This window comes from Mauremys reevesii, unplaced genomic scaffold, assembly GCF_016161935.1.
Source record: "Mauremys reevesii isolate NIE-2019 unplaced genomic scaffold, ASM1616193v1 Contig23, whole genome shotgun sequence".
Taxonomy (NCBI): domain Eukaryota; kingdom Metazoa; phylum Chordata; order Testudines; family Geoemydidae; genus Mauremys; species Mauremys reevesii.
The window spans coordinates 218,550-236,658 of NW_024100833.1; the positions used below are offsets into that span (position 1 = coordinate 218,550).

At 58.2% G+C, this 18,109-nt stretch overlaps 1 protein-coding gene across 1 annotated transcript in view; it reads right to left on the minus strand.

The window, feature by feature from the left end:
* LOC120393548 (mucin-5AC-like) overlaps positions 1-18,109 on the minus strand; it is a 353,632-nt gene that overhangs the window by 172,046 nt on the left and 163,477 nt on the right. Inside the window, exons 4-8 of the mRNA XM_039518169.1 lie at positions 10,498-10,611; positions 9,852-9,914; positions 8,773-8,907; positions 8,126-8,188; positions 7,097-7,162 (exon numbers count right to left, since the gene is read on the minus strand). The gene's annotated coding sequence lies outside the window, so the exon portion shown is untranslated. The remainder of the gene's footprint in view (positions 1-7,096; positions 7,163-8,125; positions 8,189-8,772; positions 8,908-9,851; positions 9,915-10,497; positions 10,612-18,109) is intronic.

Here is an 18,109-nt window from a genome sequence, read left to right on the forward strand (position 1 = left end):
CCGTTGGCGCCCCCTGGCGGTGGAGTTGCAAGCGCTGGCGTCAGTGCTGGCGCTGGTTCTGCCGCTGGTTGCTTTTCCAGTTCCGGTCCTGGGACTGGATGTACTATGGCTGCTGTAGTTGTTGGCATGGGATCCGGTTCCACCACCTCTGTCTGGGTCTCTGGTAACTCAGACAGGGTCCTGGTGGATGGCTCAGGAACAGGGATGGGAGTGCCTGCTTGTTTGGCCTGGCCGCGGGTGACCACTCCCCCCCTCTTGGCCAGCTGCACATGGTTGGCCAAGTCTTCCCCCAGTAGCATGGGGATGGAATAATTGTCATAGACAGCAAAAGTCCACTTTCCTGACCAGTCCTTGTACTGGTCTTCAGGGATGCTGTACCCATGGCAGGTCCTTTTAAAATTTTTTCAAGAAGGCCTCAGTGTTCTCACCTGCCATGTAGGTGGGACATTTCTTGGGATGGGGAACAGTGCCTTCTGGTGTTGGCCACACCCCTCTGCAGTCAGGGAATTGGGTTGCTTGCTTCCCAATTCCTACCCTGTCTACTCGCGATTGAATAGAAAGAAACAAAAGCTTTTCATTTGCAAATGTGTAGTTGCTGTTTGCTGATATACTGAGAAGACCAAAAAAAAAACTGGTTTGTCCTGTTTCTAGCAACTTGCTAAGTACCTTACAGTGGGGTTCCTTTCTAACAAGCCTCCTAGAAAACTTGCCCATCTTCCCTAGCTGTTTTTTCAAGCAGACAGAAAGAAAAAAGAAAAGAAGAAAAAAAAATCCTTTTCTAACACAGCCTGTTAGAAAACCTTATTTTCCTCAGCTAAACCCAGCTGAAAATCTGTTTCAAAGAAAAACAAAAAACAATCTCCCTCTCCTTCTGAGCTGTGGTACTAATAAGCCCAGCTGACCGGCTGGTGCTACTTAGTACCTGCGAGAAAAGTATAGTGAATTCTCTAAGGGATTTGTGTTCTCCTGCCTTTTGAGCATTTCAAAAGACACAGGAGAAAAAAAAAACCTGGCTGGAGGGTTTCTCTCTCTCCCCCAAACCTGTTTTTCCCGCTGGATGGGAATGTACTTTGTCAAGCACTTCCCCCCACCTTAGGAATCCTGAGTGATACCTGATATCACAAGGGAAGGACACACCTCTAGGGAAGAGTTTTTCCTCAGCATAGCCAGCAGAGAAAAAAAAAACTCCTTCTAACCCTGAAACTGCTTCAAAACTGCCCTTTTCTCAAGCTGCCTGTCCAAGCAACAAGAAAGAAAAAGAGAATAGCTCCCTTCAGCGTAGCCCAGCTGAAAAAATTCCTTGTAACAATGGGTTCGAAACTCCGCTGCCACCATGTCCTGGGATCTCACCCCCACTTTGAGCTTGTGGGTTCAAAGATGGGGACCCGCAGGTATTCTCCCCCCACCCTAACCCTTAGGGTAGGATTCCTTCTCGCTGCCACCACTCGATTATTTTGGTGAATCGAGACACCCCTCTGTCCCCCCCCGTCTCCCTTCAAAGACACTCCCTGGGAACACAGATCCACGCACAGAGGAGGAACCTTCCCCCTCCCTTCTCTTCCCTCTCTCCAGCCTGCTCCGGAGAGAGATAGCTTGATTCAAACTCCTTGAATCTATACACACAGGGAAGCAGCCCACTTCCCCCCTCCCTCTCCTCCTTCCAGAGATTTTCCCGGGGAAGCACAGATCAAATCACAGAGGGGGAAAGATTTCTTTCCTTCCCTCTCCCTTCCCTGCTTTCTCTGCTTGGAGACAACCCTTGTCTCCACAGAGTGGCGCCTAGAGTCCTTCCCCTGAATCCACAGGTAAGGAACTTAACCAAGTCCTGAACTTAAAAGAGTTTATTAAAAGAATAAAATAAAGAAGAGAAAAAATACACAATCTCTATGAATCCAAGATAGACATTCATAGGGTCTAATCTTATTAATCCCTGGAGAAATTTCTCCCTTTTCCTCAGTACAACAATACAGGCAAAATTACGAATAATCAATACAAACACACAGAATTGCAGACACAGGATTCTTATATGCAATTACCCAGTTCTTCTAATACTCACTAGCTTGAATAGAAGAAATTAGTTCGGAGAAATGAGCAGACTTGATTAAGCCTCTGGTCTGGTGTAGGTCCAGACGGCTAAGAACTCAGAACAAAGAACACAGAGACCCAAGTTCCCGCTCTCTGGGATTTTCAAATTCTCTTCCCTGATTGGTCTTTGGTCAGGTGGTCACCAGGTACTGCATGTTAACCCTTTACAGGTAAAACAGACTTTAACCCTTAGCTATCTGTTTATGACAGTAGGGCACAGGGGTGAGAAAGCTGGAGCCCTGGTGTCTGTGGTGAGTTATACACGGACCCCTTCTCCTAGTCGGCAATGGCGGCTCTTCCCCAGGCTGAGCCGGCGTCCCTGGGGAGAGGATGGGACCCAGGGATTTGGGCCGGCTCAGCGCCCCGGGATCCCAGAACGGGGAGGATCGGCCCAGCGAGACCCTGAGTGTAGATACAGCCCCTGGCTGGCGGGACGAACTGGGACTGTTCTTACTGTGGCCTGTGAGTGCTGGGTGGGGGGTGTTGGCCTGGAAGGACGGTCTGCATTGCGGGAGGGGAGACTGGCCTTGGGGGGGGGGATACCTGAGCCTGTAAGTGAGAACCCAGGAAGGGGTTAGAGGCCAGGTGACACCTCTGCCCGGGAAGCTGAACAAAGGCTTGGGGAAGAGACTCAGGAGAGGGAGAGGGTTTTCAGGTGGTGGCTGGTGTAATGGAGGGAAGGTCAGACGGGGCTCTGACCCCCCAAGGGGGCTGTGGTGCTCCTGGGACCCCAAGATGGACCTAACTGGGGAGGAGCCTGTCGTCCGTACCTGCAAGACCTGTCTGGGACTGTGTTCCTGTCACCTAAATAAACCTTCAGCTTTACTGGCTGGCTGAGAGTCCTGGTGATCACAGGAAGCCGGGGGTGCAGGGCCCTGACTCCCCCACACTCCGTGACAACTGGCTCTACGGAAACCGGCACCAAAATCATTGCTGACTCGTATTAATTACCAGGAGCCCCTGTTCTGGGCCAGCTGCCCTGTGTGCTCGGAGCTGTATGGACACAGGACACAGAGACGGTCCCTGCCGCAGCCAGGTGCCATTCACACCTGGAGTCACTGCAGAGCAGATCTGGGTGCGGCTGTTCCTATCTCATCAGGGGCGGCTCTAGGCACCAGCAAAGCAAGCTCCTGCTTGGGCAGCCCATTTGCAGGGGCAGCAGGGATCCAGCATGGGAGCTGAGAACCAACAGGGGGCTCTGGGAGCTGTAGTTCCTTGCTTAGCTCCCTGCCTATAGAGCCGGCCCTGGAGAAGGGAAAGAACTACATTTCCCAGCATTCCCTTGGCCACTACCAATTGGAAAGGAAGGAGGGGGACCTCATGCAGCAGCGTGCTGTGAGTGCTGTGATTGGTAGGGAGACCATATTTTAACATTCAAAAAACAGGACACTCCACGGGGAGGGTAGCCCCACCCTGCCTCCATCTACTCCCTTTGACTGCCCCCCACAGAAACCCCAGCCCATCCAACCCCCTGTCTCCCTGTCCCCTGATCACCCCCTCCTGGGACCCCTGCCCCCAACTTCCCCCCTGGACCCCACTCCCTACCTGTCCCCTGACAAACCCCTGGGACTCCCATGCTTATCCAACCGCTGCCTGTCCCCTGACTGCCCCCCCAAACCTCCACCCCATCCAACCCCCTGCTCCCTGTCCCTTGACTGCCCCCCCGGAACCCTCTAACCCTTCTCCAATCCCCCAGCCCTTTTACCGTGCCACTCAGACCAGTGTGTCTGGCTCCATGCAGCTCCTGACACGCTGCTGCAGATGTGCTGCCGTGCTCCCCCCCTCCCCAACACCCAGCACCTGCCTTCCAGATTTGAACACGTCAAAATTCACGAGTGCTCAAGCTCAATTTGGGAAGCTGTTACTTTATTTCTCCCAAATCAAATATACTGATCCACTGTAACTTGCTGTAGAAAAAGTAGGATAAAATTGAGCAAAAAATGCTTCCCAGTGGTTATTAGGACTGGAATTGCTATTTTCAACAGCCATTGCCATTTCTTTGTTTGTTTGTTTAAAAGGAAGACAGTGATTTTGCATTGGCAAATTCCCTATAGAAAGAAAGTGTGGAACAAAAGAATAATAAAGGCACCTCAACTTTTCCTTATTTATGGAGCACAGTCTTATAATATGCATCCAGATCTCCTCCAATCACACAAGCTGAAAATTGTTCCACTTTAGTGCAGCTCTGTAACCATATGGGAACTTATCCTGTCTGTGTTTTGTGCCTGCTGAATGACCCGCCCTGGGAGTGAGTTACCAGTGACCCAGGGCTGCGGCGGAAGGAGGGTGCAGGTGCAGGGGGGGAGAGCCCAGGGCTGTGGTGGCAGGAGGTGTGTGTGGGGGCACTGGTGGGAAGGAAGGGGGGAGCCCAGGGCTGGGGCGGCAGTGGGGTGGGGAGGGCACTGGGTAGGGGGGAAAAGGGGAAGCGCAGCGCTGGGGTGGCAGGGGGTGTGGACAGGGGGAGGAGCCCAGGGCTGGGACGGGGGGCAGCCAAAAATTTTTTTGCTTGGGGAGGCAAAAAATCTAGATCTGGTGCCTGTCCGCCACCCCTCAGCATGGCAATGGCGCGGATCCATCTGCCAGGAGCCCAGGGAGGGGTGGCTGGGGCAGGGCAAGGAGAGGCCGAGGGGACCTAAAGGCCAATTGTGTTTTCTCTCCATCGGCTGGGGAGGGAGAAATCAGTTCAGTGGGGAATGATCACAAGTGGATCAGAGTTCGCTGGTGTAGCAGGAACTGCTGGGTAGGGTCACACTGGGAACTATTGCTGAGCTGCCTGACCAGTAAATGCCATTGGCTGAATTAAACCCACTTCATGGGCAACAATTTTCATTCATGGAGCCCCAGGAGCTGGAGTTGGACCGTCCAAGGCACTAGGCCAGAACCCACCGCGCTACGGTCCCGTCGCGGCTTCTCTGTTCCTAGGCTGGTTTGTTGTGCGGTCTCTGTTTGCTACTCTAAGCTCCAGCTCAGATACCTGCAGCAATTTCTCCAGGCGATGGGTCGGCTTCTCAACTGAGCAACTGTCCCTCCACTGCTTTTTCTAGAGTCCCTTTGCTCTCGGACAAATTCTCTCTTCCTGTTGCTGCAGCTGAAGGTTTTCTAACATTTGCTCAGGTAACGTAGAGAATCTTTTTTCTTCCTGTTTCACTACCCGGTTCTTCCTGTAACTTTCCCCCTCATGCCTCTGTCTTTTCTCTCGCTGCCTCCCCCTGTTCCTGCCATCTCTGCCCCTTCTCAACGGGACTCTCTCCTTGCCAGCTCTGTGCCTTGCGCCTTCGATGACACAGCTCAACCACCGGGTCCCTTTCCACTGGCTCCCGCTCGCTGGGTCCCTGCGTTTCTGGTGCCGGTTGGTACCTCACTGGCTGCTGGTGTCTCTCCCCGGCACTGGGCAGCCTCCCTTGAAACTCCACCAGCCGTTTCCACCAGCAGCGCTGGGACGGGGGAGGAGCTGCTGGCTGCTGTCCCCCGCTGGTTTCTTTCTCTCCCCACCACAAAAAATTCCCACCCCAGGATCGAGCTCCCCCCACTTCCCCTGCCCGGGAATCCTTGGGGGTCTCCCCACAGCTGGTGTTTCCAGGCTGCTTCTGAGCAGCCAACGTGTGCAGCTCCCACTGCTCTGTAAACCGACAGCCCCCAGCCCAGGTGGGCATCACACAGCCGGCCCTGGAAGGCCGTCACAGGCTGGGGGCAGGGCCGGCTGGGCAGCCCCTGGGCCCGACTCCTCTGTGCACCCCTAGAGCAGGGAAGGCCGGGAAAGGATCCCCCTGGGACAGGCCCCTGCTCTGCAGCTCCCCTGGGGGCAGGGATCCCCCCTCCCTTGGCCTGGAGCCTCCAGCAGCTGCTGCTGTCCCCTTGCTGGGGAACCCACCAGTGATTCTGTCCCTGCTCCCCAGCTGGGCGTCCCCTTAGCTGGGCCCAGGGCTCAGGGCAGAGCCTGGCTCTGAGCGTCCCATTGGCGCAGAGACCCCTGATCAGGGGCGTGCACAGGAATATAAATGTGGCTGCTTTTGGGGGGGCACTTTGTGTGGCCCCCCCCACGCAGAGGAGCTGGCTCTGCTCCCCGGAGGAGTTCTGTGCTCCGGCCCCACTGATTCGGGGGGTGCCCTGTGCCTGCTTCCCCCCTTTCACATGCCCCTGCCCCTGCGGCGATGATGGGGGTGCTCAGCTTCAGTCCTGATCGCCCTGGGAAGCAGCACCAGGCCGTGAGCGGCTGGTTCAGTACTTGCTGCCCCAGCTCCTCCCCCTTGAAGGCCCAGGGACCCACAGCAGAACAGTCTCTGGGGCTAGTGGGAGGGGCAGGAGCAGAGGGGATTCTGGGTAATAGTGGTCGGCGGTTCACTCCCAATGGCAGAGGGTTGTACTGGGGTGGGGGCAGGGTGTGTGGGGGGATGTACCTCAGGCCCCATGTACCCTGTGAAACCAGCTGGGCCCAGATCCTACAGCACCCCCAGACTTGGGTCCTGCCCCTGTCCTGGGAATTTCTCAGCAGCTTCAGCTCCCTTCTGCGTAGGAATCATATGGATGGGAGGATGGCAGTGGGAGGGTCCTTCCTGCTGGGGAGGGTGCTTTGAGGTCATTGGGAGAGCCATGCCCTGCTGAAATGATCAGTTGCGGAAGACGTAACCGTGCTGTCATCGCAACGGTCATCATTAGGTGCCAGAGTCAACAGCATGTCACTCTGGATCGGTGGGTTCAAGTGTTCACACCACCTCTATCTGGACTGAGAGGTTCCAGGGTTAATGCCCCACTGGGCAGCACCCCAGCGAAGGGGGAGCCCTGCTTCTGAGCCGTTCCCCCAGGCTGACTGTAAACTCGGGCAGACAGATGGGATACACGGGGTCATTATTCCCGGCGCTGTTCTCCCACGGGGATACGCACCAAGCCGTGCCCCACACGGGTGGCTTTGTGGTGCCTGTGAGCAGAACAACATCCCGATTTGTGGGGTCCCCAGACTGGGGCTGTTTCCCGGGCTAGTTTGATGGTGATTCCCCCCCACCAGCCCCGGTACCTGGCCTTGCGGTGCCTGGGCGGGTGGAAGCTGTTGTCGTTCCCGTTTGAGTCAGGTCGTTTCCCCCTGCGGGAAAAGAACCGCCGTGTATCAAGAGCGGGGCTGAGAAAGCTGGAGCCTGGGCATCTATGGTTCGTTATACAGGGAACTTTCCTCCCCACAACCAGCAATGGTGGCTCTTCCCCCGGGCTGAGCCGGCGTCCCTGGGGAGAGGATGGGACCCAGGCATTCGGGTCGGCTTAGAACCCCCGGGATCCCAGAATGGGGAGGATCAGCCCAGCGAGACCCTGAGCGCAGATACAGCCCCTGCCTGGCCCCACGGAAACCGGAACGAAAATCATCACTGACTAGTATTAATTACTAGGAGCCCCTGTCGTGGGCCAGCTCCCCTGTGTGCTCGGAGCTGTACGGACACACGACACAGAGACGGCCCCTGCCCCAGCCAGGTGCCATTCACACCTGGAGTCACTGCGGAGCAGGTCTGGGTGCGGCTGTTCCTATTTGGGAGGAGGAACGTCCCTGGGCCTGTAGAGCTACAGGGGAGCTTGTCTAACAGCCGGGGATGTATCAAACCAGGGGCTCTAATACCGACAGACCGGACTCGCTCTGAGATCACCGGTGGGGGTTGGGAATAGGGTGAGCAGATGTCCCGATTCTATAGGGACATTCCTGATATTTGGGGCTTTTTTTTATATGGGCTTCTATTACCCACCACTCCCCTGTCCTGATTTTTCACACTTGCAGTCTGGTCACCCTAGCCTGGAACCACACAGGGTTCATCGTTTTGGGTCCAGTTTTCACGTAGACAAGGTCTTAGTCCGTCTTTCTATCCCTCACCAGACGTGCTCCCATCTGTCCACCGCCCTACGTCCCCATGGATCTGTCCATCGCCCTCTATCTAGCAGAACTAAACTCATCAATTCTCTCTGCAGGGACCACCTCCCGCCAAACGGCCCGAATGGCCCCGTGGGCGTCTGAGCCGGGAACCCTGTTCCCTGGGGGGTGAATTGTTCCATTTCTCCTGCTCACCTTTTCCATCTGGCTCCGTCGTGGTGGGATTCAGCTGCTTGGGCCCAGCTGAGGTGGTTCCTTCTGTGGGATGAGAATGAGCGTCAGCTGGGATGGGGGAGGGACGAAACCGAGCACCCAGCCATCGGCCCTGAAAATCCAGGGGCTGCTGCTCCCCCCTGGCCGGGGAACCCCCCAGTGACTCCGTCCATACTCCCCATCTGGGCCTCCCCTCTGCTGGGCCCAGGGTTCAGGGTAGAGCTTGGCTCTGAGCATCCCATTGGGGCCAAGAACATCTCAGGGTCTGGCTCTGGGTGGGGCTGGGAACGGGGACGTGGAGCCAGGCCCCTTACCTGCTACCACCAGCTCCATGGGGTCACTGGGCTTCGACCAGATGGGCGAGTCCCACTTGGTGCGATATCGGCAGCTGTAGCTCCCTGCGTCTCCCCAGTCTGTGGGGCCCACAGGGTGGGGCTGTGCATTGTTGGGAAGCTCTACCTGGCCCTGTCCCCACCAAGCCAATCTGGCATCTGTCCAGTGAGCCCCCCTGATATGAAATGAGTCCGGGGGTGTTCAGATGGGGCATTCGCTGTGGGGATCTGCCCCTGGTCCCACCCAGGCAGCCCTTCGTGGCTCCCCCTGGGGGCGGCTCCTTGGGCAGCACATACCTGTTTTTGGGGTGGTTGATGGCGATTCACTGCCCTTAGACTCGGTATCTGGCCCTGCGCTGCCTGAGTAGGGGGAAGTCGGTGCTGTTTCTGACGGAGTCGGGTCGGTTCCCCGTGTGGGAATAGAACCAGCGTCTGACAGGGGTAGGGCACAGGGGTGAGAAAGCTGGAGCCCTGGTGTCTGTGGTGAGTTATACACGGACCCCTTCTCCTAGTCGGCAATGGCGGCTCTTCCCCAGGCTGAGCCGGCGTCCCTGGGGAGAGGATGGGACCCAGGGATTTGGGCCGGCTCAGCGCCCCGGGATCCCAGAATGGGGAGGATCAGCCCAGCGAGACCCTGAGCGCAGATACAGCCCCTGCCTGGCCCCACGGAAACCGGAACCAAAATCATCACTGACTAGTATTAATTACTAGGAGCCCCTGTCGTGGGCCAGCTCCCCTGTGTGCTCGGAGCTGTACGGACACACGACACAGAGATGGCCCCTGCCCCAGCCAGGTGCCATTCACACCTGGAGTCACTGCGGAGCAGGTCTGGGTGCGGCTGTTCCTATTTGGGAGGAGGAACGTCCCTGGGTCTGTAGAGCTACAGGGGAGCTTGTCTAACAGCCGGGGATGTATCAAACCAGGGGCTCTAATACCGACAGCCGAGACTCGCTCTGAGATCACCGGTGGGGGTTGGGAATAGGGTGAGCAGATGTCCCGATTCTATAGGGACATTCCTGATATTTGGGGCTTTTTTTTATATGGGCTTCTATTACCCACCACTCCCCTGTCCTGATTTTTCACACTTGCAGTCTGGTCACCCTAGCCTGGAACCACACAGGGTTCATCGTTTTGGGTCCAGTTTTCACGTAGACAAGGTCTTAGTCCGTCTTTCTATCCCTCACCAGACGTGCTCCCATCTGTCCACCGCCCTACGTCCCCATGGATCTGTCCATCGCCCTCTATCTAGCAGAACTAAACTCATCAATTCTCTCTGCAGGGACCACCTCCCGCCAAACGGCCCGAATGGCCCCGTGGGCGTCTGAGCCGGGAACCCTGTTCCCTGGGGGGTGAATTGTTCCATTTATCCCGCTCACCTTTTCCATCTGGCTCCGTCGTGGTGGGATTCAGCTGCTTGGGCCCAGCTGTGGTGGTTCCTTCTGTGGGATGAGAACGAGCGTCAGCTGGGATGGTGGAGGGACGAAACCGAGCACCCAGCCATCGGCCCTGAAAATCCAGGGGCTGCTGCTCCCCCCTGGCCGGGGAACCCCCCAGTGACTCCGTCCATGCTCCCGATCTGGGCGTCCCCTCTGCTGGGCCCAGGGTTCAGGGTAGAGCTTGGCTCTGAGCATCCCATTGGGGCCACGACCATCTCAGGGTCTGGCTCTGGGTGGGGCTGGGAACGGGGACGTGGAGCCAGGCCCCTTAGCTGCTACCACCAGCTCCATGGGGTCACTGGGCTTCGACCAGATGGGCGAGTCCCACTTGGTGCGATATCGGCAGCTGTAGCTCCCTGCGTCTCCTCAGTCAGTGGGGCCCACAGGGTGGGGCTGTGCATTGGGGGGAAGCTCTCCCAGGCCCTGTCCCCACCAAGCCAATCTGGCATCTGTCCAGTGAGCCCCCCGATATGAAATGAGTCCGGGGGTGTTCAGATGGGGCATTCGCTGTGGGGATCTGCCCCTGGTCCCACCCAGGCAGCCCTTCGTGGCTCCCCCTGGGGGCGGCTCCTTGGGCAGCACATACCTGTTTTTGGGGTGGTTGATGGCGATTCACTGCCCTTAGACTCGGTATCTGGCCCTGCGCTGCCTGAGTAGGGGGAAGTCGGTGCTGTTTCTGACGGAGTCGGGGCGGTTCCCCCTGTGGGAATAGAACCAGCGTCTGACAGGGGTAGGGCACAGGGGTGAGAAAGCTGGAGCCCTGGTGTCTGTGGTGAGTTATACACGGACCCCTTCTCCTAGTCGGCAATGGCGGCTCTTCCCCAGGCTGAGCCGACGTCCCTGGGGAGAGGATGGGACCCAGGGATTTGGGCCGGCTCAGCGCCCCGGGATCCCAGAAGGGGGAGGATCGGCCCAGCGAGACCCTGAGCGTAGATACAGCCCCTGGCTGGTGGGACGAACTGGGACTGTTCTTACTGTGGCCTGTGAGTGCTGGGTGGGGGGTGTTGGCCTGGAAGGACGGTCTGCATTGCGGGAGGGGAGACTGGCCTTCGGGGGGGATACCTGAGCCTGTAAGTGAGAAACCAGGAAGGGGTTAGAGGCCAGGTGACACCTCTGCCCGGGAAGCTGAACAAAGGCTTGGGGAAGAGACTCAGGAGAGGGAGAGGGTTTTCAGGTGGTGGCTGGTGTAATGGAGGGAAGGTCAGACAGGGCTCTGACCCCCCAAGGGGGCTGTGGTGCTCCTGGGACCCCAAGATGGACCTAACTGGGGAGGAGCCTGTCGTCCGTACCTGCAAGACCTGTCTGGGACTGTGTTCCTGTCACCTAAATAAACCTTCAGCTTTACTGGCTGGCTGAGAGTCCTGGTGATCACAGGAAGCCGGGGGTGCAGGGCCCTGACTCCCCCACACTCCGTGACAACTGGCTCTACGGAAACCGGCACCAAAATCATTGCTGACTCATATTAATTAGCAGGAGCCCCTGTTCTGGGCCAGCTGCCCTGTGTGCTCGGAGCTGTACGGACACAGGACACAGAGACTGTCCCTGCCGCAGCCAGGTGCCATTCACACCTGGAGTCACTGCAGAGCAGATCTGGGCGCGGCTGTTCCTATCTCATCGGGGCGGCTCTAGGCACCAGCAAAGCAAGCTCCTGCTTGGGCAGCCCATTTGCAGGGGCGGCAGGGATCCAGCATGGGAGCTGAGAACCAACAGGGGGCTCTGGGAGCTGTAGTTCCTTGCTTAGCTCCCTGCCTATAGAGCCGGCCCTGGAGAAGGGAAAGAACTACATTTCCCAGCATTCCCTTGGTCACTACCAATTGGAAAGGAAGGAGAGGGACCTCATGCAGCAGCGTGTTGTGAGTGCTGTGAATGGTAGGGTGTCACGGAGTGTGGGGGAGTCAGGCCCTGCACCCCCGGGCTCCCTGCCGATTCACCAGGACTCTCAGCCAGCCAGTAAAGCAGAAGGTTTATTTAGACGACAGGAATACAGTCCACCACAGGTCTTGCAGGCACAGATAACCGGATCCCCCCTGTTAGGTCTATCTTGGGGCCCCACAGCCCCCCTTGGGGATCAGAGCCCTCTCTCCCTGCTTCTCCTCTTTTCCCAGCCAGCTCCAGTCTGCCCCCCCCCTCCGGCCCCTCCTCTCTGCTCAGCTTCTTTCCCGGGCCAGTAGGTCACCTGACCCCTTTGTCTCCAACACCTTTAGATGCACCTTTGCAGGGAGGGGCCCAGCCATCAGTTGCTAGGAGACAGAGTGTCAGGCATTTGACTGCATGGACTTTTGCTGCTAGATACTTAGGATCTGTATCCAGCCCCCAGTAAGACCAGTCCCACTTCGTCACACCTTTTCCCCTTCGAGACCGAACTGAGACGGGGTCACTCCAGCCAGTGACCTGGGGAAGTTCGAACCCACCTACATTCCCACAGAGGCCCCAGGGTCCCCCCCGTTCTGGGGGAGGAGTTACCCCAGGTCATTCCAGTTTCCTGCCCCCCTGTAGGTCGGGGGGACTCGAGGGCACTTGCAGGTTGCAGGGGGGAAGCCTTATGCCGCCCGCGCCCTTTCCCCACCCCAATACCCCTGGGGTTCATGCGGGGCTGGGGCCTTCTCCCCACCTTCCTATCTGGGGGGCTGTGATTCGGGCTCTCTCGGTTCAGAGCCCCCCTTTTGACCCTGGCCCCCCTCTGGACAGGCTCCTCGGGGCGGGGCAAGGGTCTTACAGCCATCTTCCCCCTGTCCCGGGCCTTCCTCCCCCTCTGGCAGAAGTCAGAGGAGCGGCAGTGCTGCCGGACATGGGCAAAGACCCCAGGCCAGTAAAAGCTCCGTAGCAGGTTCTGCTGGGTACGCCAGGCTCCCTGCTGCTCTGAGGGGGGAATGTCATGGGCCTGGCACAGCAGCTGGTGGCGATACTCCTGGGGTACCACCAGCTGCCTCCTGATCCCCCCTGACTCCATCTTCCCTGGGGGAGTCCATTCTCGCTACAGGAACCCCTTCTCCCACAGGAACCTTTTCCGGCCACCTCGTCCCATGGTCTGTTCCCCACCGAGGCTGGCCAGGTCCCCTATCCTCCGCAAGGAGGGGTCTTCCCGCACCGCGGCCTGGTACTCAGCCGCTGGGGCAGGGACGGGGATCTGCTCTCTCTCACCGGCTGGGTCTGAGGCCACAGCCTCTCTGAGCCCTGTCCCTGGGCGTTCCCTCCCCACCGGGTCAGGGTCCTGCGCCTCGGGCAGAGTACCTTCCCCGGTGTCAGGGTGCAGAGCCCTGCGTCGACTCTGACTACGGTTCACGGCCAGGGCACCCCGGGTGTTACTTGGCCAGTCCTCGAGGTCCCCCCCCATTAACACCTCCGTGGGCAAATGTGGGTGCACCCCCACGTCCTTGGGGCCCTCCTTGTCCCCCCACTTTAGGTGTACCCTCGCCACAGGCACCTTGAATGGGGTCCCGATCACACCCCTCAGGGTCAGGTAGGTGTTGGGCACCATCCGATCTGGGTCCACCACCTCGGGCCGGGCCAGCGTCACCTCTGCGCCCGTGTCCCAGTACCCAGTGACCTCCCTCCCGTCTACCTCCAGGGGGACAAGGCACTCGCTCCAGAGGGGCAGCCCTGTGCCCACCCTGTAAACCCAAAACTCAGGGCGGGGAGCATCCAGCCCCTCGGAGAGGCCGACCCGGGCCCCCCCTCCCTCCTTCGCAGGTGGTACGCGGCCAGCCCCCCTTTCCTGTGAACGCTGCCCCTCATCCGGCTGGGTCTCTACCAAGTTGACTCGGTGTGGGGTTGGTCTGCTCAGTTTGTCCCGGAGCTTGGGGCACTGGGCCCGTATGTGGCCTTGTTGGCCACAGTGATAGCAGCCCATGTCTCGTGGGTTCCCTCGAGTGGGACGGCTGGACCTGACACCAGATGTTTCCCTTTGGTGGGGGCTCTCCCTCGGCCTCTTCTGGGAGGTCCCATGGTGACTCTCTCTCTGCGTTGAGGCAGACCTGCTCCTTCGAGACGCCTCCCTATTATCCCTTGCCCGAGTGTCCATGTATTGGTCGGCCAGCTGGCCTGCATGCTGCGGGGTCTCTGGCTTCTGGTCCATCAACCACAGCCTCAGGTCAGACGGGCACTGCTCATACAGGTGCTCCAGTATGAATAGGTCAAGCAGGTCCTCTTTAGTTTGGGCCCCAGCCGTCCACTTCCGGGCATATCCCTGCGACCTGTTGACCAGTTTGAGGTATGTGACCTCCCGGGTCTTATGTTAACTCCAGAACCTCTTCCGGTACATCTCCGGGGTCAGCCCAAACTCGCGGAGCAGGGCCCTGCCTCCGCCCCCTTCATTCGGCTGTACACCTCCACGGCGGCGGAGTCCAGTAAGGGGGTGAGAAACTGGATCCTGTCTGCAGGGTCCACCTGGTGCAGCTCGCAGGCATTCTCAAAGGCCATCAGGAAGATGTCTATGTCCTCCCCCTCCTTACGCCGGGCCAGGAAGTTCTTATCAAAGCTCTTTGTAGGCTTGGGTCCCCCCTCACTCACTGCAGCCGGGGCCTTACTGTTGTTCAGCTGGGCCAGTTCCAGCTCATGTTTACGTTGCTTCTCCTTCTCCCTCTCCTCGTGTTCGCGTTGCTTCTCCTTCTCCCTCTCCTTGTGTTTACGCTGGTTCTCCTTCTCCTCCAGCTCACGCTGGCTTTGTCTCTCCTCATGTTGCCTCTGTTCCTTACGCTCCTCCAGCTCTCTCAGTTTTATCTCTCTCTCCAAGTCCAGCCGCCTGCGCTCCACGGAGGCCGAGCGTCGCCAGGACGATCCCCGGCTGGGGGGTGAGCTTCGCCGGGCCGATCCCCTGCGGGCCGGGGTGGTCACGGTGCCCTCGGTAGCTGGGCTCCTCCTCCCCCTCCCCCTAGGCCTAGGGGTGGGAGGTCTCGGGAAGCCCTCAGCAGTTGGCTGACCACTCCCAGCGGGGACAGACACTGGTGCCTGCACTGCATCTGCCCGGCTGCTTCCCTCAGAGACAGGGATCGGTTCATTCACACGATCTGCGTCGTCCAGCTGGGCAATCAGCTGGTCCTTGGTGAGCTTCCTACTGTGCAGCCCTCTCCGCTGGCACAGCCCCACCAGGTCACACTTGTGCTGCTTGGCATACATCTTCCTGCTCGCCACTCGCAGGCCGGGGTGCTCGCCGCTCCCCACAGGTTCCAGGGGGACCCCTAGTGTGCCAGTCCTTGAGGTCACCACTTCTCTGCCAGGGTCGAGCTGCAGACTCCTCCGTCCCTGGGACCTCTCGCTGCGATCCCCCGGGGGACCCTGTTACTGCAAAGTCCTGCTCTCTGGTAACACTCTCCCAGGGATTAATCGCCCCTTCGTTTTACTGCGCCCCAGTCACTTACTGCAGGAAGCGCCGTCCACGGGGTGCAGTAGATCCCACCGCTGCCACCAGTTGTCACGGAATGTGGGGGAGTCAGACCCTGCACCCCCGGGCTCCCTGCCGATTCACCAGGACTCTCAGCCAGCCAGTAAAGTAGAAGGTTTATTTAGACGACAGGAATACAGTCCACCACAGGTCTTGCAGGCACAGATAACTGGATCCCCCCTGTTAGGTCCATCTTGGGGCCCCACAGCCCCCGTCGGGGATCAGAGCCCTCTCTCTCTGCTTCCCCTCTTTTCCCCAGCCAACTCCAGTCTGCCCAACCCCCTCTGGCCCCTCCTCTCTGCTCAGCTTCTTTCCCGGGCCAGGAGGTCACCTTACCCCTTTGTCTCCAACACCTTTAGCCACCACCTTTGCAGGGAGGGGCCCAGCCATCAGCTGCTAGGAGACAGAGTGTCAGGCATTTGACTGCATGGACCTTTGCTGCTAGATACTTAGGATCTGTACCCAGCCCCCAGTAAGACCAGTCCCACTTCGTCACATAGGGAGACCATATTTTAACATTCAAAAAACAGGACACTCCACTGGGAGGGTAGCCCCACCCTGCCTCCATCTACTCCCTTCGACTGCCCCTCACAGAAACCCCAGCCCATCCAACCCCCTTTCTCCCTTTCTCCTGATCACCCCCTCCCAGGACCCCTGCCCCTAACTGCCCCCCAGGATCCCACCCCGTATCTAAGCACCGCTGGTCCTTGTCCCCTGATCACCCCCTCCTGGGACCCCTGCCCCCAACTTCCCCCCAGGACCCCACTCCCTACCTGTCCCCTGACAAACCCCTGGGACTCCCATGCTTATCCAAATGCTGCCTGTCCCCTGACAGACCCCCAAACCTCCGCCCCATCCAACCCTCCGCTCCCTGTCCCTTGACTGCCCTCCCGAACCCTCTAACCCTTCTCCAACCCACCAGCCCTTTTACCGTGTCACTCAGACCAGTGTGTCTGGCTCCATGCAGCTCCAGACACGCTGCTGCATACATGCTGCCGTGCTCCCCCCCCTCCCCAACACCCAGCACCTGCCTTCCAGATTTGAACACCTCAAAATTCACGAGTGCTCAAGCTCAGTTTGGGAAGCTGTTACTTCATTTCTCCCAAATCAAATATACTGATCCTCTGTAACTTGCTGTAGAAAAAATAGGATAAAATTGAGCAAGAAATGCTTCCCAGTGGTTATTAGGACTGGAATTGCTATTTTCAACAGCCATTGCCATTTCTTTGTTTGTTTGTTTAAAAGGAAGACAGTGATATTGCATTGGCAAATTCCCCATAGAAAGAAAGAGTGGAACAAAAGAATAATAAAGGCACCTCAACTTTTCCTTATTTATGGAGCACAGTCTTATAATATGCATCCAGATCTCCTCCAATCACACAAGCTGAAAATTGTTCCACTTTAGTGCAGCTCTGTAACCATATGGGAACCAATCCTGTCTGTGTTTTGTGCCTGCTGAATGACCCGCCCTGGGAGTGAGTTACCAGTGATGCAGGGCTGTGGCGGAAGGAGGGTGCAGGTGGAGGGGGGGAGAGCCCAGGGCTGGGGTGGCAGAAGGTGTGTATGGGGGTACTGGTGGGAGGGAGGGGGGGCGCCCAGGGCTGGGGCGGCAGTGGGGTGGGGGGAGGTCACTGGTAAGGGGAGAGGGGAAGCCCAGTGCTGGGGTGGCAGGGGGTGTGGGCAGGGGGAGGAACCCAGGGCTGGGATGGGGGGCAGCCAAATTTTTTTTTGCTTGGGGCGGCAAAAAACCTAGAGCTGGCCCCGTCCCCCACCCCTCAGCAGTGCAATGGCGCGGATCCATCTGGGAACTATTGCTGAGTTTGCTGGTGTAGCAGGACCTGCTGGGTAGGGTCACACTGGGAACTATTGCTGAACTGCCTGACCAGCAACTGCCATTGGCTGAATTAAACCCACTTCATGGGCAACAATTTACATTCATGGAGCCCCAGGAGCTGGAGTTGGAGCGTCCCAGGCACTAGGCCAGAACCCACTGCGCTACGGTCCCGTCGCGGCTTCTCTGTTCCTAGGCTGGTTTGTTGTATCTTGAACCCTCCCCTTGCGCCGTCTCTGTTTGCTGCTCTGAGCTCCAGCTCAGATACCTGCAGCGATTTCTCCAGGCGATGGGTCGGCTTCTCAACTCAGCTAATGTCCCTCCACTGCTTTTTCTAGAGTCCCTTTGCTCTCGGACAAATTCTCTCTTCCTGTTTCTGCAGCTGAAGGTTTTCTAACAATTGCTCAGGTAACTTAGAGAATCTTTTTTCTTCCTGTTTCACTGCCTGGTTCTTCCTGTAACTTTCCCCCTCATGCCTCTGTCTTTCCTCTCTCAGCCTCCCCCTGTTCCTGCCATCTCTGCCCCTTCTCAACGGGACTTTCTCCCTGCCAGCTCTGTGCCTGGCGCCTTCGATGACACAGCTTGGCCACCGGGTCCCTTTCCACTGGCTCCCGCTCGCTGGATCCCTGTTTTTCTGGTGCCGGTTGGTACCTCGCTGGCTGCTGGTGTCTCTCCCTGGCACTGGGCAGTCTCCCTCCAAACTCTACCAGCCGTTCCCACCAGCAGTGCTGGGGCGGGCGAGGAGCTGCTGGCTGCTGTCCCCCGCTGGCCCCTCACCTGCTTCTTCCATCTCTATGGGGTCACTGGGCTTCGACCAGACGGGCGGGTCCCACTTGTTGCGATATCGGCAGCTGTAGCTCCCTGCGTCTCCCCAGTCTGTGGGGCTCACAGGGTGGGGCTGTGCTTTGGGGTGAAGCTCTCCAAGGCCCTGTCCCCACCAAGCCAATCTGGCATCTGTCCAGTGACCCCCCCCATATGAAATGAGTC